At 36.6% G+C, this 26,249-nt stretch overlaps 1 protein-coding gene across 9 annotated transcripts in view; it reads right to left on the bottom strand.

The window, feature by feature from the left end:
* Positions 1–26,249, bottom strand: part of LOC144369840 (uncharacterized) — a 188,005-nt gene that overhangs the window by 82,457 nt on the left and 79,299 nt on the right. Inside the window, exon 7 of one of the 9 annotated variants that reach the window (XM_078030279.1) lies at positions 10,950–11,860. The exons of the other annotated variants lie outside the window; for them this stretch is intronic. The gene's annotated coding sequence lies outside the window, so the exon portion shown is untranslated. Of the gene's footprint in view, positions 1–10,949; positions 11,861–26,249 lie in introns of those variants that run through there. 9 annotated transcript variants of the gene reach the window in all.

The following is a 26,249-nucleotide window of genomic DNA, read 5'->3' as shown; positions in this document are numbered from 1 at the left end:
TAAGCATGGTAATAGAATATCAAGTATAAGCCAGCAGAATCTTGTGTGGGTAGTTTCCCCTTTTCCTTCCACCTTTCCCTAGCAAATATTCTGGGAAATGAGACACTTTCTTTCCCCTTAATTAAGTGTGCTTCACTGTGACATCATTCTCTCTTCATTCACCAGATACCCCAAACTTGACCCACAATTCAAACTGCATTCTTTTCTTGTTGGAATTTAAAAGTTTCAGGAACTGGTTGTTTTTAACCACATCTAAAGAGCCTTCAATCTAAAGACTAATTTTTATAAGTTCACAAAACAGTTTTGGAAAAATATTTGGCAAAGTATCTGAGAATAGTTACAGGTTCTTATCCTACCTGACTTAATTTTCAGAGATGCTATACAGTATGAATTGCTTAAAATGGACACTTTTTGAAATTTGGGGCACAATTGTTTTCAAAACCTGCTTCCCAAAATCAATCGCTGACTCCTTGGTTCCTATGGTCCTCCTTTGTCTGCTAGATATGCTGCATTCAAATACGACTCAGTAAAATAATATAGCTAGCCACAGTCTCTCACTCTTCATCTGGTTGACCCTCATCTCTGTGTCTACCAGGAAGTGTGATCATTAAAAAGAAAGTCCTGGACCACAGATAAATTTTGACACTTCTCATGCAGATGTAAGCTTTACAACAGAGCAATATGTGCACCTTGGCTTCATTTCCATATCATGCATGGTAGACATACCATGAGTTTTAGGCCATTTAACTCATTAAGGCTTTCTCCTTCTCTGAGAAAGGCCCACACACAGATTATGTTTATTTATAAGTTTCTGTTCTTTAAGTCATAAGCACAGACACAACTTGGACTAGTCCTTCCTTACCTCCAAAATTTTGTCCTAGAAATAAAGAAGAGAAGTAGCTGCTCTGTGGGGGTTGGAAACACAAGATGCCAAACCTAGGAGCCATTGTCTGTCAGTGTCCAGCTGCGTGGAGAAGTATTTGCAGAAGGTGAGAATTAACACAAAAACGTATGTATAGTCTCACATGAATTTGTCCATTTTACTAAATTGTCCATTTTGTTAATCTAGGTATTTCTAATTTGGGTTTACTGTGAGTAATGCTACTATGAACATTTTTTGCACCTATTAGTGTACATGGCAAACATTTCTTTTTAAAAAATATTTACATCATTATTATTATAAAATAAGAAAAGTTCCCTCAATAGAAACAAACATTTTATGTAAGCTTAGTAATAGAACCCTATTCTTGGGTATCCTTAAATAACAAACATTTCTGTTGAGTTGTATAACTGGGAATGGAATCGCTGGGCTAATAGGCATCTCTATGCTTAATTTTAATAGAAAATACTGAACAGTTTCCTAAAGGATTTCTGCCAATTTACACTCCACCAGTAGTCCATGCATGGCCAATACCTTACCCTACTCTGTGACTTGCCTTTGAACTTCTTTTAGGGAAGTCTGCAGTTGAACAGAAGTTCTTCATGTTCAAGTAATCCAATTTATCAATCTTTTCCCCTAAGGTTAAGGCTTATTATATTCTAGTCAATATATTTTTTCTCTATCCCTAAGGACATGAAGAGATGGTCTTATATTATCTTTTAGAAGTTTTATCCTTTTGCCTTTCACATAGAGATTTGTCAGCTACATGAAATTAATTTTCATGTTCGATAGGAGATAGGGATTCAGTTCCACTTATTCCAAATGGTCATAAAATTGATCTAGCACCATTGGTTGAAAAGGTCATTCTTGTCAAAAATTAAGTCCTAATCAAGTCTGCCCCTCTAAATGAATATGTCTATGCCTTCTAATCCATTTATTGACCATTACCACATTGTACAAATTTCTCTAGCTTTATAATATGACTTGATATCTAATAGAACACATTCCTCTTCCTCATGCTCCTTCTCTTCCTCTTCCTCCTTCTTCAAGAGCAACATGACCAATCTTGGCCTTTGTTTCTCCATTTGAATTTGAAAATCAGGTCATCAATATCCACCAAAATTTTTCAATTTTTTTTGTACTAAAATTATAACCTCTATGTACTATTTTTGTAACTTTTCTGTGTATTTAAAATTATTACAAAATTCAAAAATAATAAAGGGAAAATAAAGTCATATTGGCTCACAAAATAAATAAGATTTTATTTACTTTTTTTTAATATTCTCTGAGAGAGTTGTAAGATTGATAAGATTTCTTTCATGTTTGGTAGAATTCATCAGCAAAAATATCTAGATTAGTGTTTTATTTTAAGATAGTATTAAATTACAAATCTAATTATCAACCAAATAGATTTTTAATTTTTTCTTCAGGTTTTAATTCATCTAGGGACCTGCTATTCTGTGATGGTTTAGATATCAGGTGTCCCTCAAAGGTTCATGTGTGAGACAAGCACAAGAATTTCAGAGGTGAAATGATCTCAATATGAGAGGTGTGACCTAATCCGAGGATTGATTCCTTGATTGGATTAACTGGGCCAGAACTGTTGGCAGATAGGGTGTCGCTGGAAGAAGTAGGTGACTGAGGTTGGTGCTTTGGGGTTTGTATTTTGTCCTCTGCTGCATACTCTGAGCTGCTTTCCTCCACCATACCCTTTTTCCATGATGTTCTGCCTCCATCTTGGGCCCAGAGCAATGGAGTTGGTCGTCTTTGAACTGAGACCTTTGAAACCATGAGTGTCAAATAAACTTTTCCTTTTTTAGAATTGTTCTGATCAAGTCTTTTGGTCAAAGCTGACTAAAACATCATTCATCCATTTAATTTAATTTTCAAATTTGCTGGCACAAAGATTTCTATAATACCTTACTATTGTTTTAATGATTAGGTTATGAATGACGTCACCTTTTTCATTTCTGATATTCGATATTTCGCCAACCCTCTTTTTCCAGATCATTCTTGCCAAAGATTTACCAACTTTATGGGCCTTTTCAGAAAAAGAAATTTTAACCTTTTAGAAGCTCTTTCTTTTTCTTTTTTTACTAATTTTTCCCTTTCTCTTTTGTTTTATTCTTTCTAATTTATTGCCTTTAATTAATACTTTTTAAACTAACTTTTAGAAACCCAAGTCCATTAGTTTTTCTTTTATTTTAAATTTATTTTTTATTCTAATTTGTTATACATGACAGCAGAATGCATTTCAATTCATAGTGCACATACAGAGCACAATTTTTCATGTCTCTGGTTGTACACAAAGTAGAGTCACACCATTTGAGCCTTCATACATGTTCCTAGGGTAATGATGTCCATCTCATTCCACCATCTTTCCTACCCCGAATCCCCCTCCCTTCCCTCCCTCCCCTTTACCCTATCTAGAGTTCCTCCATTCCTCCCATGCTCCTCCCACACCTACTACATTAGTTTTTTAGCCTTTCTTATTTTCTAATGTATTCATTTAAGACAATAGGTTTTCTTGAAGTGAACTTTAGCTACAACCCTCAACATTTGATATCACATTTCATTACCATTTAGTTCAAAAATGCTTTATTATCTCAGGAAGCTCACCTCTGCAGCACACTCTTCACTTTTCCCTCTTCTGAAAATGTTTTCTTAATCACTAAAATCTATTAGGTGAAAGAATTTTGCTAGACATAGAAAGGATGCAAAAAGGCTTCTTTCCTCAAGAATCTTTTTTGGAGAAGTAAGATGTCCAAACTATAAGACATTTTTGTACATAAAATTATCAATACATTTGAAATACAATAAATGACACACAATTGGTACAATTTTCTAAAAATCCTGACTGCCGTGACTTGTCAGAATTTCACACAGAGCATAGAGTTTCCCTGATCTTGTACTTACAGAAAGGATTTAGATAAAGGGGAGCAATAAGGGAGACTAGGATGAGCAAAGACCTGGTGAATGGAAAGCTCAAATCCATGTTTGGAGAAACAATTAGTAAACTAGTTTGGCTTACTGAAAAATCTGTGTGATGAAATCAGAGAATTTTCAAAGACAGGTCCATCTTATTCTGTAACTTCAAATAGGGGGTTAGTGAATTTTTTTTTATATCTTGTAGAAAGTGGAGAACCATATTCAAAATTTATATTGGCAGTTTATACAAAGAGTGTTTGTTAGAAATACTTATCAGGAGCCTTGAATCAAATAAATTCAAAGGATAAAAGCTAAAAACAAGAATCCAAGTACATGCACCAAGGTCTTCACTGGAGAGAGTAGTGGGAATCGGAAAGATTACAGAGGAAACTTCTATTTACCCCCCCACACTATCACTTTGGCTTTAGTGAATGACACAAGTTGTTCTTTAATCACACCAAAGAAACTAGCAATATAGGTAGAGATTATAATTCATTTAAATGTTTTTCTCACTTTTTTTTGAGAAAGCATTTCCTGGTATTATTTCTGTTCTTGCAACATGATGTGGGGAATTGTTGCAATTTTCACTTTGTCAATTACTTTGGCCAAGAGATGTTGTATTGCATTTCAACCTGATGCCTTCCACATTTGTATAAATCCCAAACTCCATAGTTTAGCAATGAGCCAAAAACATGCCACATCTGCATGATGCTAAAGGTCATTCCCTTGAAATGCATCATACTAAATGGAATCTTATTTCTTGCCAAAAATTTTGTGGGCGTCTGTCACAACATTTATCTTCCTTCCATCAACAGCAGCAGCAGCAACATCATCCTAATATTTCATGTTCAACCTTGGATGACATCAGAGATATTCTCTAGCATGTTTCTATGGATTTTCACCATATGACCAGCACCTCCAGGCCACCGTTCCCACATTTCCCATCTCATCATTTTCCTTTCTTCGCAAACTTTCCCTTTAACCCCATTCACCATCAAAACCACTCTCACTCCAATACAATTTTATATTTTTAGATCTCTGGTTTTCTTGCATTGGTTGGTTTTTGTCTTCTCCATTAGGTTATAAACTTTTTATGAACTCTGAGTTTTCAAAAAATGCCTCGAACTGACCAATGCTTGTTCCTCAAAGACATGTGACTGTATGTGCATTTGTTTTATTCTTTATAACGTTATTCTCTTTCTACCCCTTCCCCCACTGTGCATCACTTTCATGGGCTAATGGAATCAGGAAGACTCCTGGCATTCAAGCTAAAACACACTGACAATGATGAGGAAAACAAGTGTCCTTTAAACATCCATCTTATCCACTGCTCTGCTATTTCCCCTACCCAAAGCTGTTTGGAAACAATACAGTATTCTTATTGCTGATGGTGTTGGTTTTGAAAATTCTAGTGTCTATACCAAGGGAACTTGTCATAAGGAAGGAGCATGTCTATTCTACTCCTCTGGTTTCTCTGAAGAATGAGTTTCCCCAAACACTTCTGGCTTCTTGACCCACTCCTTACTTTTCACCATGATTCCATGAGTCTGAGCGAGGAACTGGACGAGTATATCTCAGCATTTTCCTAGCACCCTCTTCCTTTTGGGAGCAAGCCACATAAGACTAGAAGTTTTACAGGGCGGTACTCCACACAGCACAATCTGCAGAACTTCCTCACTGCCCAAGGCTGGAGGGTCAGGCTGATTTCAAGTATTAAGTATTAGTATGAAAATTCCTATTTGGGCTGCACATCTGAGATTATAACAGGTGATCTTTAGTCTCTATCTGACTTATTCTTTGTTTCATGTCACAAAATTAGTCAAGGAAAGAGTGTGTTTACTGGGTCCTCCTCTAACTGCTGCAACCCACTTGACATCTGACTGGCATTGACACATGTTGATAGGATCCTAAGGCAAAGCTGCTCTCTGAATGTGGGCGTGGTGGGCATCCATTTCCTCGCTAAAAGCCTGTGCTGCAGTTAGCACTCATGATGGACACTGCAATCTATACAAACTTCTGTTTCAAGTGAAATTCCTCTTATTTCACTGCCCCATGGCATAAGACTATATAAGCCATTCTCAAGGAACACATGGCATCTCACAGTGAGGAAACAGTACCTTCTTCCTTTATGGAGACAGACAGAGCCTTCCATTTTCAGACTCTTTCACTTAAGTATTCCCTAGCAAGTGAGATTATCACGATGGAGTACTTTTCATGCCTTAGAAGAAAGGGGTCTTCTAGTTCATAAATGTATACTTTGAGGCTGCTCTGAATATTGGTAATGCTCTACCAATCCAGAAATTAGGAATATAAAGACCCTTTTCTTATTAACTAAACTAAGTTAAATCAACTGAGAATATAGTCAAGGTTGATCTCAATATGGGACATGGCAGCCTCAGTGCCTCACTTCCAAACAACCCAGAGAGCCTCAAAGTATGGAAAGCACACACAAGAATGTCACCTTTCAATAGTTTTTCTCCCACCCTCACCCACCAGTTTCTATATTTTTCTTTCTTGGACGTCCAGACCTGTCTAATGTATATGGAAATAGAATCTCCCAACTATTTCTCACCAAGACCAACTGAGCTTATTATATAATCCCAGCTCTTGTTCCAAGAAAACTAAGATCAATCTCAAAAAGCAGTCATCTGAACTTGGCAGACATTCGTGTGGGAAAGTCTTTAAGAAAAAACAAATTTGTTGACGTACTGGGACAAGAAACTCAGAACAGATAAAATATTCCATAAGCCAACTCTGCCCTTAGCTTCAACATTTCACACTTTTCTCAGCCAACAGTCCCTGTTCCACTCTGTGGGTGAAGCCAACTCCTAAGTATGTCGTGATTAGGCCAAATACCCTCACCAAAAAGCCAAAGGAACTCCGAGACCGTCATGGAGAGAGTTACCAACTGCAGGAACCTTAGGCTACAAGGCCTAAAGAAAGCACCTGACCAACAAAGGGAATTAAGGAAGGTATTGGCAACAATTACCCTAAGGTGGATTCTGCTTCAGATCCATGTCAGCCAATTGATTTCCTCTGGCCGCACTCCCCTCCCCTTCCAGGATATATAGAGAAGGGTCCTTCTGTCTTTGGAACAGTGAGTGACAACATGACAGCCCTTACTGAGCTCAGCTTCAAAGTTAGAAATATAAAATAAAGATTTAAGTTCCCCAAGGAAGGAAGCTGCTTTTCCTTTCCCAAGCAACAAGTGGAGGAGACAGGGTGAAGAGGGTTCTGGGGAATATCAAAATAGCTGCAGCTCCTTAGGCAAGGGAAAAATGATGTTATTTGGGGATAATCTCACGCCAAGGAAAGAGATATTCAGAAACTGGTCCTAGAAAGGACCAATGCAACAGGCAAGCAGAGGGAATCCTCTAAACCCAGTGGAAAACACAGAATCCTCATGGAGACCCAAGTGGGTTATCTATCTTTCAAAACGTAATTGAGGCCTCTAGGATTGTGCCTGTGCATATCTCCTCTTCCTCCGTAGTTTCTTGGTGAACAAGCGATTGAAAATAGCACATGGGAAACAAAAAAGAAGTTGTTAGAATGTCAAATAACTCCCAGGCACAGTGCTGCATATTTTTGGTATTGTGGATTTTTGCAAGTTCTTTCTCCCAGGAGTTATATGCGTGGACTAACAGAGCAGCCACGGCAATGCTCAGCCTTGCAAGACAATCCTTTTCCTTCTCAGAACCCCCTGCCTCTAATGATTAAAAAATAAGCAATGAATAGAAATATCAAATCTGGTGGCACCTCATCCACGCAGAAACTGTTATTTCCCAGAGGCCCAAAGAGTTTCCCAATTATCAGTGCTCTCATCCACAATTCTGATCAATATTTAGCCATCGTCTAAATTTACGTTTGAAAAATCAACATCTATATTCGAGAACGAATCCAATCAATAGTTGCAGTTCAGAACATAAAAGTCAGTATCCTATCCATATAAGCCATGGCCATGATGTCAGCTAAGTAATTAAATGATCATCATTAACGTAAGTCATAACATAACGTCATTGGAAGTGCTTTTGCTCTAATGACCCACACTATTTCTCTGAACCTGAATCCAGAGCTATTAAATGATCCGTTCATATCCCATAAAATAAGTAGGACCCAGAAGACTAATATTATTTTCCCCATTTCTCAAAAAAAAAATAGTAATGTTCTTTGTTTTCTGTGAGTTAACTGGCATCTCCAAAGAGATGTCCACAATACTTAGTTCCCCAGTATCTTTTCAAAAAGTATAAAACCAAATACATCCAGTGGAGCTTACAGCCTAGAAATGACATTTGCATTACAGTGCCATGCTCGAACTCACTGACAAAAATACAATGTAAATGGTGGGATAATTTCTCTGGTCTTTTATATAATTCAAAATAAACAATTGCATTCTTTCAGAAATTTACCACAAATGAAACAAGACTACGTTTACAAAAATTTCTAAACTGTATTATACTCCACAGAATGCCAATGCTGGAAATAACCTTGAAAGTTTATCTAGTTCATTTTTAAAGACTCCAGAAAAGACAAAGCCAAAAGGAATGGAAATGAAGGGGAAAAAAAATCTTGTGTTTCAGCCCTTATCTTTACTGCTAAACCATCTGACCTGGAACACATCCCATCAGTAACCTCAGCCCAGCTTTGAACCAGATTCCCTAAGGTTCTAGCCAACTTGAACAACCATGATCCTCTTATCAGACTACTATGAATGTTAACTAGAGAGAAAACACCTCCATCCTCCTTAGAGATGTATGTCAGGATCCCTGTAACTTTCAAACCAGAAGAATACTGATTGTCATAGCTGAGATCTGGAGAAATTTGAACCTATGCCAAAGTCTAGCTTCTGCATAATCATTAAAAACTGAGGATAATTTCTCTACTGGAGACCATCTAGGAGAGTGACAGAATGAGAAAACCAAATATGTGTCACCATTTGCACTTGCTGAATGCAATCCATAACTCAACTGAAGATAGAGTAAAATGCATATCTTCCAAGGAACAACTCAAATCTCTCTCCCAAGGATCATTCCTCTTCTGCAAGAATTTCATAACAAAATTATATACATTAGACTAGACACTTATTCTTCATATACTACATTGAAATTTTCAGGATTATGAAAGCATCAGAAAGAATGTGTCATAACCTTTCTGCTTCTAGATTTAACATTTTGTGATAGAATTAAAATACTGAGTTGAAATAATTCTAAAAAAATCATGCTTGGTCAACAAAATAGTATGAAAATATATAAACTACAGGTAAATACTGTGCCTTAGGATTAAATATCTTCATGTCTGTTCACCATGTTCCCCCAAGACGTCCTTTACATGGGCCAACTTGGAAAATCTACTACCTTTTAGTACTAGGAATTGAACCCAGGGCACTCAACCACTGAGCCACATTTTTACAGCCCTTTTTTACATTTATTTAGAGACAGGGTCTTGCTAAGTTGCTGAGGCTGGCTTTGAACTCGAAATCCTCCTATCTTAGCTTCTGAGCCGCTGGGATTACAGGAGTGTGCCACTGTTCCTGGCCTTTTAGACCCTCTTGAAACAAGTATACTCAGTTATACTTCCTCATATTTTATATAAATCTCTATTCTGATGAAGACAGGTACCTATTTTTTCTTTCTTGGTAATCGGGAAGTCTGAAATTCAAAATTAAAATTTAGTGTAAGTCAAAACTGCAGGGACAACTAAATGGGCAATAGTATTATGATGCCCTAAGAAAGTCATCAAAATTAGTGTTGATGGAAGAAAGACAAGTAGATTAGTGGGAAAGGAATGGGGGTGAGGATGAGGAAGAGAAAGGGAAAATCCTGGGGATTGATTTAAAGCAAATTATTTTCCATGCTTTTATAATTATGTCAAAATAATCCTAATGTTACATAGAACTAAAAAGACCAATAAAAAGGAAAAAATACTATTGGTTAAGATTTCTGTATGTGTGTACATATATTATGTATATGTATATATGAGTTATCAATTATGTATTGGAAATAACCTATATTGTATGTTTATCTAGCATGTTCTCTATCATATTTATTTTAACTTGGGACATAGGTACAAAGCAGCTAATAATTGACCTTTCCAAAATTAATTAAAACGGGCATTCTTTATGAGGTCACATATAAAGTTGTGACAACCAACCTACATGTTACTTTCAATGTTGATCTTTCCCTTTAAAGATCAGGCATGATTAGTATTTGTAAATTAATTTTTAGGCAGTGATTTGACTAATGTCTTGGCTTATTTATCTAAGAAGGAATAGAGAAAAAATTGAGAAGACTGATTCCATGTTGACTACAAACTGTGGTAATGTTTGAGTTTCTAACAAAAACAATATGTAAGGTTAATTATACAAGTTAGTAATGCCTAGGGATGGCTTAAATTTGCAGTATGGGTATATAGGTTTATCTAAACATTAATTGAAAAAAGTACATTTTGAAACCTGAAAAAAAAAAAAAAGCTAAGTATCTTGGTTTGGGGCTTTAACTATTTGGACTAGAAAAAAAATTTAGTAGCTATTTCCAAAAGGTTTATTTGTCAGTCAGATAATATATAGTGAGTGTATTTAGTTATTGATGTATTCTATAATAGGGAAAGCATTCATGGATATGGAAAATTCCCTCCCCGTTCCAAAAAGTGTAATTTATGTACTTAAGGAAAATTTTCAGATAATGGATGAGTTTTAGAGTTAACATTTGGAGAATTTCCAACTTGTCATGTGACAAGCACCTAATAAGCCCCAATTTCTCATAAAAATACCTTTGAAAATAATCCCATCTTAATGAAAGCATTCTATGCAAATCCACAATTACTCAAATTGTATAAAAAACATTCACTGGAGTTTTTTTAAAAGGAAATAATTTGAATTACCTACATGTTCATCAAGAGATAAATGTTTAAATAAATTATGAAATACATATATTAGGGGTTAATTTGTGGCTTTTATAAATGTTGAAATTTGTACATACTGATATGAAAAATGCTCATTGCTTAACAATAAATTTTTCAAGATGTTGCAACAGAGTGATTGCTTTTTAAAAATAATAACCATAAAATATGTATGTATTGTGAGAAAGGCAAAGAAAAAAATTCCAGTAAATATTTGCCAAAATATTTGTCTTTGGGAGACAAGATTATACTAGAGACATATAGTCCCATCAGTATTTTCATTTCATTTTTTACTTATTTATTTTTAACAACTTTGTGAGATATAATATCCATACCATAAGATTCACCTGTTTAAAGTGAAAAATACAACACTTTACAAGATAATTACAAAGTTGAGCAAACACCTCCACAATCTAAATTTATATCATTTTTGTCAATCCCCCCTAAAATACTCCTATACTATAGTAGGCTCTCCCCATTCCTCTGTCCACAATGACCACTAATAGACTTTGTGTTTCTATAGATTTTTCTGTTCTGGACATTTTATATAAATAGAATAATTCAATATGTGAGTTTTTGTATCTGTCTTTTTCACTTAGCATAATGTTTTTAAGGTTCATCCTTATTGTGGCATTTATCATCCTTTTTATGAATGAATAATGTTCCATTGTATAGATATATCGAATTTTGTTTATCCATTTTTCAGGTGATGATAGACATCTGAGTTGATTCCACTTTGGGGCTTCTTTGGATACTACTGCTATGAATATTTGAACACATTTTTATATGGCTCTACATATTCACTTCTCTTGAGTAGATAGATACCTAGGGATGAAATTTCTGGACCATATTATAACTCTTTTTAATTTTTTGAGAACTTATCGAGTTTTTTTCCATAGGAGCTGTACCATTTCCATTTCCATCAGCAGTGTTGGAAGGTTCCAATTCCTCCATATTCTTGTCAATACTTATTGTCTCTTTTTTTCCATTATGGAGGATACGAAATGCTTTCGCATTGTCATTTTGATTTCCATTTCTGTGATGACTAATGATGGTGGGCATCTTTGCATATGATTGCTGGCCACTTGTCTATCTTTGGAGAATTGTCCATCCAAATACTTTGCCCATTTTTCATTAGGTTGTTTTTATTGATAATTTCTTTTTTTTTTTTTTGAGAGAGAGAGAGAGAGAAAGAGAGAGAGAATTTTTAATATTATTTTTTAGTTTTCTGGGAACCCAACATCTTTATTTTTATTTTTATGTGATGCTGAGGATGGAACCCAGTACCCCGCGCATGCCAGGCGAGCACTACTGCTTGAGTCACATCCCCAGCCCTATTGATAATTTCTAAGAGCTCTTTATCTCTTCAGTATATAAATCCCTTATTAGATATATGATTTGCAGATTTATTCTCCAATTCTGTGGGTTGTTTTCCCTGTCCAATTTAGTTTTTTATTTTCCTTTTTTGTCACTTCTGCTTTTGGTGTCATAGCTCAGAAACCATTGACTAATCCAAAGTCATGATCAATTTTTCTTCTAAAATTTTATAGTTTTATCTCAGACACTTAGATCCTAATCCATTTTATGGAGTTTTGTGTTATAATATAGGAATCCAACTTCTCTCTTTTATACATAGTAATCCAGTTATTCTAGCACCATTTGTTGAAAAGACTATTCTTTTCCCATAGAATTGGTCTTAGCACCCTTGTCAACAATTATTTTTGTTTTTATTTTTGAGTTCTCAATTTCATTCCATTTATCTGTATTTCTATCCTCACTTCAGTACTATACATAGTAGCTTTGTACTAAGTTTTGAAATCAGGAAGTGTGAGTCTTACTTTGTTCTTCATTTTCTAAATCGTTTTGGCTATTTGGATTGTCTCATTTTGATATAAATTTTGAGATCAGCTTATCAATTTTTGCAAAAAAATAAAAGAAAACCTGAAATTTTGATAAGGATTGCATTGGATCTGCAGGTAAACTTGGCAACTATTGTCATCTTGACAATATTGTCTTTCACTTCATGAGTCTGAAACACCTTTCCACTTATCTAGGGCTTCTTTAATTTCTTTCAACCATGTGTTATAGTATTTAGAGTAAAAATTTCACTACTTAGATAAATTTATTTCTAAAACATCAATGATTTTTGAAGTTACTGTATATGGATTTGATTTTGTAGTTACATTTTTGGAGTTTTTTCATGGCTACAGTAGAGAAAAATTTTTCTGCATCAATCTTATATTCTACAATTCTGATAAATTCATGTATGAGATATAATAGGTTTGGGGGATTATTTATGACTATGTACTACTTCTGCATATAGAAGTACTTTACTTTCTTTCAAAGTTAGATAGCTTTTTTTTTTTTTGTCTTTTTCTTGCTCTGGCTAGAACATCCATTAAAATGTTGAAGTTAGTCAATCCCCAAAAAAACAAATGCCAAATGTTTTCTTTGATATATGGAGGCTGATTCATAGTAGGATAGGGAGTGGGAGCATGGGAGGAATAGACGAACCCTAGATAGGATTCAGTGTAGTTTTAATTTGCATTTTTCTAATTGCTAGAGATGTTGAACATTTTTTTCATATATTTGTTGACTGATCATATTTCTTCTTCTGTGAAGTGCCTATTCAGTTTCTTTACCCATTTATTGTTAAACATGTATTTGTATGTATGTTTGTATATATGAAATATATTGTATATACAAATACATCCTTTATAAACACACATATATTGTTAGGGTCTGTAAACAAGTCGGGATGGCGCCTGGCATTTTTCCAGAGCGAGCGGTTTGTGAGGTGGCACCAGCGAGCCATTAAGTGTGGAGATTCCTTATTGGTTGACTGCTGTATCTAGTTTATGTTAATTAAGATAAGCTGTGTGTAATGTATATATACCCCTCTGGTCCTACAATAAAGGGCTCCCACTCCTGCTTTATCAATGTACACAAGTTGTTCGTCACCCCCTGGTTATTTTGCTGCAGCCCAGCTGCAGCAATATATAATGTGAATTTAAGCCATTTTTTTTAATAGTTTGGCTTAAATATGTGTTTTACTCATCTTTTTCATTGCTGTGACCAAAAGACTGATAAGAACAATTTTAGAGGAAGAAAAGTTTATTTGGCTCTCACTGTTTCAGAGGTCTCTGAATGGCCAACTGTATTGCTCTGTGTCCCACTAAAGTGAGGAAGAACATCATGCCAGAAGAATGTAGGTGAAGGAAAGCAGCTCAGGACATAGTTACCAGGAATCAGAAAGAGAGCAACCCTTACCATGGACAAAGTATAAAGCCCAAAGCCATGCCCTCAGTGACCCCCCCCTCCTCCAGCCACACCAACATCTGCCTACAGTTACCACTCAGTTAATCCCTATCAGGGAATTAAAGACTGGTTAGGTGAAGGCTCTCTAACCCAATCATTTCAACTCTGAACTTTCTTGCATTTTCTAACACATGAGTTTTCGGGGGACAACTAATATCTAAATCATTAGCAACATGGGACAATATGTATTGCCCTTTAAGCCACATTTTTGGCACAATAATGTATTTCTTCTTCTTTCTTCATTTTTTGGCTTTCTTTTTAGAAGGAGTAATTGCTGTTTTTCCATTTTATATCTTTTCCCCTAATTTGTCATTACTCTATCCTTTAATTCAGTGATTTATGTAAGCCTTTAAAATGTTTTTTTTTCAATTATTTAAGTCTGCCTTCAATGATACAGTACTTTCACATATACTATAATAACTTTATATTTCTTGCTTTCCTCTTTTTATGCTATTGGTATGCATTTTACGTATGTTTTCAGTCCCACGATAGCTTGATGTTAATGTTGCATTAAATAATTATACTTTAAGGAGATTTAAGTGATAAGAAAATTTACTTTATTTATGTATTTACCATTTCTGGGTCTATTTCTTATTTAATTTTGTTGTTTGATTTTTGGTTTTGTTGTTGCTGTTTAGATGTGAATTTCCATCTAGTACCATTTTTATTCTGCTTGAACTTCTTTTAACATTTCTTACTCTGCAAATCTGAGGATGATAAGTTCTTTCAGTTTTTTAGCTGTATTTTGAAGGCTATTTTTGCTGGGTAAAAAAATTTTAAGTTGACAACTATATCTTTCAATAAATTAAGAATACTATTCCCTTGTTATCTAGCCTTTATTGTTTGTGAAAACAAACTTGTTCTTTCTCTTATCTTCGTCCCTTTATACATAATGTGACTGAGTTCTCTGGCTACTTTTAAAAATTCTTTTCAATATCACTAGGCAATTTCATTTTTGTGTGCATTAAAGTAGTTTTCTTCATGTTTGTCTTGCTTGGGGTTCATTTAGTTTTTTGAATCTGCAGTTTATAATTTTTGCCAAATTTGGAAAATTTTCAGACAATATTTCTTCAAAGATTTCTTCTGCAACCTTCCCCTATGCATTCTTTTCAGCTCTTTTTCTCTATGTGTTTCATTCTGGATAGTTTCTATTGTGATATCTTTAGCTAACTTCACTAATCTTTTCTTCCACAATTTCTTATATGCATGAATCCCATCCAATGTAAAATACAGTAATTTTTATTTTAACTGTTACTTTTATCTCTAGACATTCAATTTTTTTAAAAAAAATATTTGTAGTTGTAGATGAACAGAATGCCTTTATTTTATCTGTTAATTTTTAATGTGAAGTTGAGGATGAAATCCAGTGCCTCACATGCTTTGCCACTGAGCTACAGCCCCAGCCCTAGACATTCAATTTTAATGTCTTCTATCCCACTTTTTAACTTTGTCAATATTTCATCCAGCTTCCTGAACATATAGTATATAATTATAATAATTATTTTAATAATTAATTTTATTTATACTCATTTTATCTTTGGGGTCAATTTTAGTTGATCAATTTTTTTCTCCTTATTATGGGTCATATTTTACTGCTTCTTTATATGCCTAGATGATTTTTTATTGTATGGTACACATGATAAATTTTACCTGCTGGGTACTGAATATGTGGTATTCCTATACATATTTGGGGCTATAATCTAGGATGTAGCTAAGTTACTTAGAAACAGGTTAATACTTTTGAGCTTTGCTAAATGAGACCAGAGAAGCATTTGCTCTGGGTCTAATTTTGCACTACCACTGAAACAAAAGTCTCTTTTGAAGTCTACCTGACTTCCTATAAATTATGGGATTTTTCCACTATGGCTGGTGGGACAATTACTATTTGGGTACGTTTTGTGAGCTCTGAGGGTTGTTCATATGATCCTTGGGGAGTTCTTCCCCTGGCCCTGAGTCATTTCCTCACAGTATGCACTGATCAGTACTCAGATGAATGTTAAGCCGAGTTGACAGGACTTCTCAGATCTCCAAAACTCTCCTTCTCAGTGCAGCTCTCTTCTCTCCTGTACTCTGCCCTGAAAACTGGAGCCCCATTGGTCTCCCAAGACTTTCAGCTCAGTCTCCTTAATGTAAGGAAATCTCCCCCAGACTTTGATTGAGTTCCTTCTCTATTGGGCACAGACTGGAAATTTTCTCCATTTAGAAATCTAAGGGCAACTGTAGGGCTCACCTCACTTGCCTCCCTTTTCCCAGAGATCAATGTGTGTATTTTCACCGGAGGCCCAAGATCTCAAGTGCCCTTGGTTCATATGTTTTATGCAGTTTTTAGCTATTTGAAGCAGTAGGATAAATCCCATTCCTATACTTATTCTTTGGCCAAAAGAAGAGTTGATTTCGATTTTTAATTTTTTTTCCTGCAGATTTAGATTTTGAATTTTTTTCTCCCTGGAAACCATTTCAAAAATTACTGAGTTAACACAATAGTAGTATTTATTTTGTCACAAATCTGTACTGTAGACAGAATCCTATGAAGACAGCTCATTTTTACTTCATTTGGCACTATATTGGTGGTTCAAAAGGTGGGAGTAAGAATCACCTGAAGCCTCACTTACTCATCTTTCTGGTCATTGATACTTGTTATTGGTTAGGATCTCTGCTGGGACTATGAGAAGAGCATCTCATGCCATCTTTGCACATGGCTACTTGGTTTCTTCAAAACACAATGCCTTAGACTTCCTAAGAGCAGGTAGAGAAAGACATACAGACAGACAGAGATAAAGGAGAGGAGAGTCATATGAGAGCTACAGTATCTTTTCTAACCTGGCCTTAAATATCACACAGCCTCAATTCATCACATTAGATTCTTATAAACAAGTGACTAAGGCTAGTCCATACTCCGGAAGGGAGAAGTCGAAATTCATCTTTTGATGTGAGAAGCATCAAAGAATTTATAGATTTATTTTAAAACTCACACACATACACAAGTTTGCGCACACACACACACAAACACACACACACACACACAAACACACTTCCTCTATGTTTTGCTTTTTGGGTTTTTGGGTTTGAGTTTTTGTTTGTTTGTTTGTTTTGCCTATTTTGTTTTGTTCTTATTTCTGAGGTTTCTTAGATGGGAGCCCAGGCTAGCCTCAAACTCATAGTTCTTCCACCTCAGCCCTCTGAGTAGCTGGAACTATAGACATGCTTATTTTGACCCAGATGTCCCAGAAGCTTATTTTAATCTCTATAGTTTATTCCACCTGATGTTCATCAGTTGAATATTTATATTTAAGATAGGGGCACTTTAAAACCTCCAGTGTATGAGAAGGTTAGTCTGCCCTGAGCTGTCTCCATTGGTTATTCATAAGAGGGAAATTTCAAAACATCTTTAGGTATTTCCTCTTAAGCCAGTCATTCTCTCTGAGAAAAACATTCCCAGTGTCCTCCTCAGAGAATTGAGGCCAATATTCCGGAACATGAATGAAGGAAGAAAGCTGGCTCAGAATATTAGCAAATACTACCAAAGTATCTTTTTAAAATTTTTTTCTGTCCAGTACCGAATCCTCACCTGAGCCTGAAGTGTCCTCTGCTTATCCCTTTTAGAGAATATTCTCTTTCCAAGGTGAAGGAATGGCGGCCATCAGTTGGTTCACAGGATGTGGGAGGCAGTCTGAGATCTGGATAGTTCTGAGACAGACTTTCAGCCAGTTCCCCTTATTCAGTCTCTCTCTCAGTTCCTCTTCCAGAAGAATATTCTTCTGTGTAATTTCTGTTTTCCTTACTGCTGGCTTCAGATTCCCTTTTCCCAGGTCTTCCAAGAATGTCACTCATCCCGATTTCCTTTCCTACTTCCAAAATTCTATTTTTTTTTGTCTTATCTTCAGATCTTCCCCTTCTTGTGAATTTAGCCTTCTTAAAAGTTCCTTTATTGTCATTTGATGGGATTCGGGAAGGAATAAATACAACTATTGTGTAATAGTCAATCACCTTTTCTCAGAAGTAATACTCACTCCTTCTTTGCTTTAGTTTACTAAATGCACGCCCTTAATTAGTTGCTCTGTCTCTGGCATTGATTTGAAGATCCTCTAAAAATCCCTGCTATCTTTTTGTGACACTTTTCCCCCAAATGACTTGTAACCATTTTCATGCCTTTCCTGGATGATTTGGTCTAGTTAGTTTAAAAATTATTTCTAGGTAGAGAGTGTGCACCAAAATCTACACTAAGTCACTCTTCACTGTCTAATTATTAATGCTTTGGAGGTTCTCCTTAAAGTTTCATTTCACATGTTTACTCCTCTTCCACTCTTTCTCTCCATCTCTCTTTCTATCACATAAATGTATATCATGTTTTCCAGTCTTGTTTTATAAAAATAAACTCTGAAAATCTAATGCAGTGATGGCACTTATGTAGTATGTGTAAAATAAAGTAAGGTGAAATAAAATTCAAGTTTCATTAGTGATTAAGACATTTCCCTTGAACAACACATCTTTTTTTTTCCTGAAGTCCTCAAGGCATCAAATCAGAACTAATTACCACTTACAATGAACATAGAGGCCTAGGACAGCTTAGAGTTTGCCAAATGACAGTCAACCAGGTCATGACAAAACTGGGTTTGGTACTTTTCAAATTTCCATACTGACTCAGTTATGCTTAAGGACTTCATTTTAAAGGAATAAGAACTACCAAGTCTGTATCTGGTTGAATAGAAATAGTATAATAACAAACCCTCGTGTACCCACCACCCAACTTACACAATTTTTAATTTATGGTCTGTCTAGCCTCAGCCAACTTCACCTATTTTCCCATTGAATTACTTTGAAGCAAATCTCTGACATTATATCATTTCATAAGTGATGAACTTTAAAGTCTAAAAACTAGGCAATAGTTTAGATTAAGTAGTATTAAGTACCTGTAACATATGTAAGCTATGAATCAAATGTTCCAATTAGAAGTGAGTTCCCTCAACTTAAAAAAATACTAAATTAATAATTTTTTCTTTACAAATGATTCTATCAAGTAGACCCTAATGAAGATACTCTTTGATCTTTCAATAGGGAGAGTGTCTGTACGGATCTAGCCCAAGATGAGCAAACTGCAGAAACTTTAGCTCCAACCTCAACAAGTATCTGAGCTCTTGACTTTTGGTCTGCCTTTTGGACTTGAGCTTTGTTTTAAGGGGTTTGGTTTGGTTTGGTTTCGTAGATTCAACAACCTCTATAAGCCTACATCTGTAGGCTTGCCTCAATCCTTCGGCTCTTCTTATTCTATTTCAGGAAGTATTTATTTCAGTATCTCCAAGCCTAGCTTAATTCAAACATTAAGTAGAAATTCAACTGATGCTTCTTAAAAGAGTGATGAGAACAGTAAAGAAATCTCAATGAAGGGAGAAATGGAGGCCATGTGCTCCGGGGCTCACCTCCCAAAGCAGAGCTTTCCTTGCAGTTTTCACATTTCCCCAGGAACATCCTGTGCAGTTACTTCTACTTCTCATCCCCAGGATCTTTCAAATAACCTTGGGTAGGAAAACAAGCTGGGGCAGCCCTCACACCAGACAGAACCAGGGTGCCCCGTGGTTGCCCACCAGACTTCATTTCTAATGGGATGATCCCTGAGCAGCACTGGAGGTCCCAGATGGAACCTTGGATGCCTTGGATGACATTAAGAGTTTTATTTAAGTGTAGAAGGAACAGTATGAGCAAGGAAAGAACATTCTCCCCTGGGTGTTTCCTTACAGAGCAACTATTGCTCCAGCAAAAGGGGACACTCGGTGGATGTGAGAGGCTTGTGAACAGTGTGGTCTACTGAATAAGCGAAAATCCAGATGCCAGAGAGCCTTCTACACCAGCAATGCCTTAGCCCTACTATGGTGTAGTTAAGGCCTCAAAAATGGCCTGGGCAGTTGTCAGCACAGCTGAGGAGAGAGAGAAACTTCAAAGTGGGCATTTCCCATGTGAAGGCCCTGCCTTGTGATCTCTGGCAGTATCTCCCAACCTCCTTCCTGGGTAGAGCAAAAATAACATCAACAACCCAGGCACACAGATCTTGTGAGTAAAACAGCAGCCCCACTGAGACGGTGCTCCAGAATAAAAGGCTTTATTCTTTTAGAAACATGAACATTCCTGCCAATCTTCTTTATGTCCCCAAATGTGGTCTCTCTGGGTCCTTGATTCTTACAAGTGGAAGAGAGAAACAGTTCTGAAGAACAAAATGTCTTGGCCCTGAGAATAATTTCTTGCTTGCTCAGTCAGAGACGGTTTATTATGGGTCTGTTTAGTGTCATGGTCAAGGGAGGGAAGGAATAAAACATTGATCCAAGAAGCCATCTTGCTCTGAGGAGTGATGAAGTACATTTTTCTGTGCTGAGGCACTCGTAGGGGGTAGATTTCTTTGCAGTATGAGCCCAAGTAGGCAGGTACAGAAATGGAACAGTTCACTAGGAGAAGATTATTAGTAAAACCAGAGGCTTATCTGGCCTTGTGTCTCTGGGGGAGACACAAAAAGAAGGAGAACTAATCCACTCCAAGAAGAAGAAAGGGATGGCGCCTTATGCCTAATTTGATATATCTCTCATGTGGTGGGTGGGAAACTTCTTTCAAGTCCTTTTGGCCGGGGCAGTAAATTATTCCTCATGTTGCTGTTGTGTAGTGGTCAGCAAGCTATGAGTCATGTGGTGACTCACGGCCTCATCATCAATGTATATTTGGGGGTGCTCACTGGCTTCTTGGGTTCATGCTGATAAGGAAGGCTGGCTTTTGTTGTGACTGAGTCTTTTTTCCATGCTACGTGTTTTCTGTGTTTTCTTAGCCGCCACAGAGGTCCTGATAGTGTCATACCACTCAATAGAAATGTTTAACCTTCTTTGAAACCAGACAGCTAAGAATATTACACATTGGGGGAATTCTTAAATGTGCACCCACATGTCGGGGCCACTAATGATGTATTTGTAAAACACTTTCATTTTTATCTTTGTTTAACAAAAGGAAATACATTGATTCTCTTTTTCCAGAAAGTACACTGTTCTGCTACTGAGTTGCTACGTGACCTCGAGGATGACTTCCAACTAGGATGTCTTCCAACTTTTCAGGGTCTCAGTTTCCCATTTATTGCCTACTCTCCTGATTCTACTGGAACACTTCATTCGATTTCAAATAAAGTCTAGGAAGTACCAGCACACAAGTCTCTTTGAATGGGCCTCCTTAGGCCACACCTTCCTCAAATCAGTCTGTTCCCACTGACAACTTCTTTATGAGCAGCTGAGCTTGGTTTATTAGAACTTCATACAATATGCTGGCACTAGCAAGAAATGGACTCCCAGAAGCTTACAATATTGTTTAAACACACTCATCCATTCAACAAATATTTTTGAACATCGACCATACACTGGGGCACTAAATGCCAGGGATCCAACAATGTCCAAATAGAAAAAAAATCCTTTCTCTTTTAGAACTCCCATTGTGGGTGGGTGGTGGAGGGACAATAAGCATTATAAATAAGCAAATTATATAGAAAATGTTGACAACTATGGGGAAAAAAGCAAGTCAAGAAATAAGGAGTGCTGATATACTGGTAGGCACTGAAATTTTCAATAGTAGGTTCAGGTTTGGCTTCACTGCAAAAGTGACATATAACCAAGAATTGAAGGAGGTATAGAACAAGCCGGAAGGACACTCCATAAGAGTGGCCTAGATAGAAGAATGAGTAAGGAGAGACTCAGGGACAGAAATATGGCTGGCATGTTGAAGGAGCAGCAAAATGGGTAGTGTGGCCAGAACAGAGTGAATTCAGCAGCGAGCAGGAGATGAAGTAGAGGAGTGTAGAGATGTAGGGTCTTGGAGGAACTGTTGACATTTACTCTAAATGAAAATAGGAAGCCACCAGAGGATGTTGAATAGAGAAATAACAAAATCTGACTTGTATTTTATTATAACGCTCAATCTGTTCATTGTATTGAAGAATAAAATGAAGGGAAGTGGCAAAGTTGAGTCACTAAAACCATTTGGGAGCTATTTCAATAGTCTGGAGGAGAAATTATGTTTGCACGAACCAGCATAGTAGCAGGGACATGTTGGAAGTGATTGGACCTTCGATATAATTTTAAGGTAAACAAATTAAGATTTCCAGATGGATTGGGAATGGGATGTGAGAAAAATAATTATGGATGGCTTTAAGTTTGAGAGCCTCTTTTGCTCTCTTAGAGGTTTTAATATGGGACATAAACATCCATATGCTTTACAACCACTCATGGATCTAAATCCTCTTTCCCTATTTGCCCTCTACTTTCTATTCTTATTCCTTCCAGGCCTCAGACCAATAAGCCAAGCCATTCACCACTGTTCAGGAACCTTGTAGAACAATGCTATGGCTACTATTCCACAGTGATTAAATGCAGGGGAACTAGAAAGGAGGCCACTCAGTTTGCCACTCACAGTGGCAGCAGTCAAGGCAAAGCCAGTGGCCAAGGGCTCCTGACATAGGTGAAACTGAGAGGCTATGAAGAAACTCAAGGTGTGCGGGTGGTGGGTAAATTTCCGATATATCCCATATGGTATAGACTATCAAGAAAGAATTGTCAGACCTAGATGAAGAATGGACGAGGTCCAAAGACCCTGCTCTTATAGATGAACGCAGTAACTGGGAGACATGTGAATGTTTCACTTTAAGAACAGAATAAATAAGGCTTGGGTTTCAGAGGTAGTAGCGTTACATTTACTAGGAACATTTTTGAGGGGCAAGAGTATGAGTGGGCTAGCATGTACGTGGATGTTGGTTTGACAAAATGGTGGACCAGGGTAGTAGTTTTTCCAATTTCTTTTGACTGTCTGGCATCTGAATCCCTGGATAAATATAAAGAATTAGTGATTGTGTGTCACAGTAGGAGCCACAGTCTTGTCCACCTCAATGGAAACTGAAAGTATCAGAAAACTTTTCCCCCTGATCCCTCCAGCAAGGGCATGCATGCCTAGCTCAACTAATTATACGTTCTTGTCTAGGAATTTAAATCTGAATGATTAGCTACAAATAAACGATTAATCCATTCCACTGATAAAGGCGGCAGTATCATCAAGGACAATACCCTGTGTCAAGTAAGGCACCATTACTGTGGTATACCTTGAAGGTGGCTTAATTTTGGATGTGGTTCTGGCTACCTGAATTTCTATAACTATCATCCTTTTTTTTTTTTCCAAAAAAGCAGGAACCTGGTTCTTCAGCCTTTCTGGTGAGCCTCCTAAGACCTGCTGAGATTTTTTCCAACAATTTTTTTTTTACTCTTAGGATAATTGGTTATTATTGTGTATAACAAAAACCTCTGTATGGCACACACCTACTGTTACTTACCCAATAGCAAACTGTCCATTATTGTTGTCAACCTAATCCAGATTTCAGAAGGATCAGTCAAGTGCTTCCCTCAAACCAAGCTACTCACATCCCTCTCTCTTGTTCAGCTAAGGGTGGCCATGTGACACCAAGCTACTCACATCCCTCTCTCTTGTTCAGCTATGGGTGGCCATGTGACACCAAGTTCTAATCACAAAGCTGCAAGTACAGGACTAGAGATACAGCTCAGTTAGTAGAGCACTTGCCTATGATGTACAAGGCCCTGGGTTTGATCCCCAGCAAAACACACACCCACATCCACACCTGCACACATACACACACACAAGCCTGATAATAGATATGTAGATATAACTTTTATGTTTCCTCATACTTTTAACATTACATGCCCCCCAGACCCTCAGCCACTTGCACCATCTCCAATCTCTACTGTCTGTAGTGAACTCCATGCTGTGTGAAGTTCTACTATATGAACCTGACATCTGGAGTCTCTGGTTCCTTCTATTTTTCCCCAAGTCAGTGGAAGTATCACATTTCAAGGCTTGGAAATTTGGTTTCCCTGGTAGCTGTTAAAGAAGCTAGATAACACAACCCAGAAATGTAAGGGAGTTAATTCCACGGGAAGAACGTAAACCAATAAGAGAGAAACGGACAGAAAACCAAAAGATAAGTTCTTTTTCCATTGCTACATGTATTGGACTGTTTCAAGGAAGAACTTTTCAGTGTAGCCTATCTGGCAACATCTCATATGGCCAAAAGGGTAAACTTGTTCAAACAGTAGGTATTTCATGTTTTGTAGTACCTTGAGCACAGAAGCAGTGACCAGTGGGAAACAGATAAAATTTCATTTTGCTCCCTCCTTATCCTTTACTTGCCTGATGAGGACAGTACCTCCCAATAAAGCATTAGCACTTAAACTTTGCCCAACTCTCTATTTTCTAGGGAAACCCGTATAAAACAATCTTCCTTAATACTTTTTCTTTCTCTGATAAACAGAATACCCTAGCACAGTCCTTTTCTCCTTCTTCCCCCCTTGACCAGGAACATCACGACTGGAGACATTTTCTGAACAGTCAGGAAAGACCAAGAGCATCAACAAGACATGGGTACTGAACTAATCAAATTAATGAACCACACATGATATTTCACCCACCTGCAACCTTCTTCCATGTGAGAAAAATTAAGCCACTAAAGTAAGGTTTTCTAGTACTTGCCATTGAATAAAATCCTAGCAGATACACCTGCCTGAAAGTTGTATTTCCAAGTTCCTTAATAGGACTATCACAAAATCAAAGCATTATTCTAAATAAAAACTACAGATTTTATCCAGAAAGTTCAGTTTGATTTTGTCTTGTCTATGCAAAGCGTAGTTCTTAAACTAATGTCTAGTATACATAGTGACTTTTTCTATCTCATGTGTTTGACCCACTGTGTAATTATATATATTCCTTATCATTCTGTGTCTCGTTAGCATCCAATTTTTGATTTTATCTCCAACTTCTGTGTATTTCCCTTGAAGTCCACTTCCCTGAAGCTTTCTTACAAAACACTGGGTTCTCCACCCTGGGTTCTCATTTGAAACACTTCTGTTTGTGGAAAGTAGAAACTGCCCTTTTTTTATTGTGAAAGTTTTTACTGTGGGTCAAGCAGATTTTCTCCCAATTAAACACCATAATCAACCAGAAAGATTCCCTTTGTAAGTTTAGGTCTGTCATCTTCGAACACTATATAAAGCATTATATAATCAAATAAAACTGGGTACACCTCTATTTCTCATCTATTAGTGCAGTCAATGAAGGATGAACAAGTAGGAAAATGGCATTTGAAACAACCAACCAACAGACACTCATATGCACACGCTCTTTCTTCTGAAGTCGACTAGGAACAGAGTGAAGAGGTATATAAAAAAGACTGTGTCCTTTCCTTCAGTCTTTTGGGTCTCTAGCAGAGAAGAAATGTACTCACTATAAAAGAAAATCTAGTGCACTTTCTGAAAGTAAAACTCATGGAAAGGTGTGATTGTGTGATTGTGTGTGTGTGTGTGTGTGTGTGTGTGTGTGTGTGTACATTCACCTGGGTGTCCAATAAGCTTCCAACTCTCAAACTAGTCTACATTTGGCTTCCAGGCAGTTCAATATTACAGTTTAAGTTCCTAGCTCCAGAAGTTTCTGTCACAGTAATCTGGGATTCTCTGTCCTCTTTTATCTTCCAGTTTTTGAGGAATTGGTTTTTCCCTTGACCTTCATTCTCTTCTGCATCTAAGATGAGTTGTTGATCTTTAGTTTGTTCAGCTTTTGTTGTTGTTGCTGGGATTGAAGTTTTAATATCCAAACTCTTCGCATATTTCAGCAGAAACCAGAAGTCTGAAGTTTTTAAAATGGGAATTGAAGCCTTGTTCTTGGGACAGAACGACATAATAGATGTTAATTCTTAATTTAATTGTATAATCAATTTCATTCAAATTCTCAATTGGTTATTTTCTATAACTTGAAAAAAATAATGTACCTAAAATATGATAGAAATAACAAAGAGCCAATAAAAAAATGGTGCCCTTGTCATCTTAATCTACCAGTTATCAAAATGCACCGAAAAACTATAATAATTGAAACAGCCAGGAAACTGTACCAAGATGTTATATTCGACTGATTAAAACTGAATGAGATGGTGCAAAAATAAACCAAAGTTCATTAAGGATTCATTCTATAATTAAAGTGGAATTTTATTCAAGGAGGGAAATGTGGATTATGTAATAAATATTATTGAGGCTACCAGTTAGATATTTGTGGAGGGAAATGGAGTAAGATCCATCCTGATACTTTCAACCAGAATAAATTTCAAATTATTCAAAGTTTTAAATATTAAAATCACCAGTGAAAGTGTTAGCATCAATAAAGA

The sequence above is a fragment of the Ictidomys tridecemlineatus genome, chromosome 13 (assembly GCF_052094955.1).
Source record: "Ictidomys tridecemlineatus isolate mIctTri1 chromosome 13, mIctTri1.hap1, whole genome shotgun sequence".
Classification (NCBI taxonomy): domain Eukaryota; kingdom Metazoa; phylum Chordata; class Mammalia; order Rodentia; family Sciuridae; genus Ictidomys; species Ictidomys tridecemlineatus.
The sequence above is the reverse complement of the archived record's forward strand: the minus strand, read 5'-3'. Positions and strand labels throughout refer to the sequence as shown.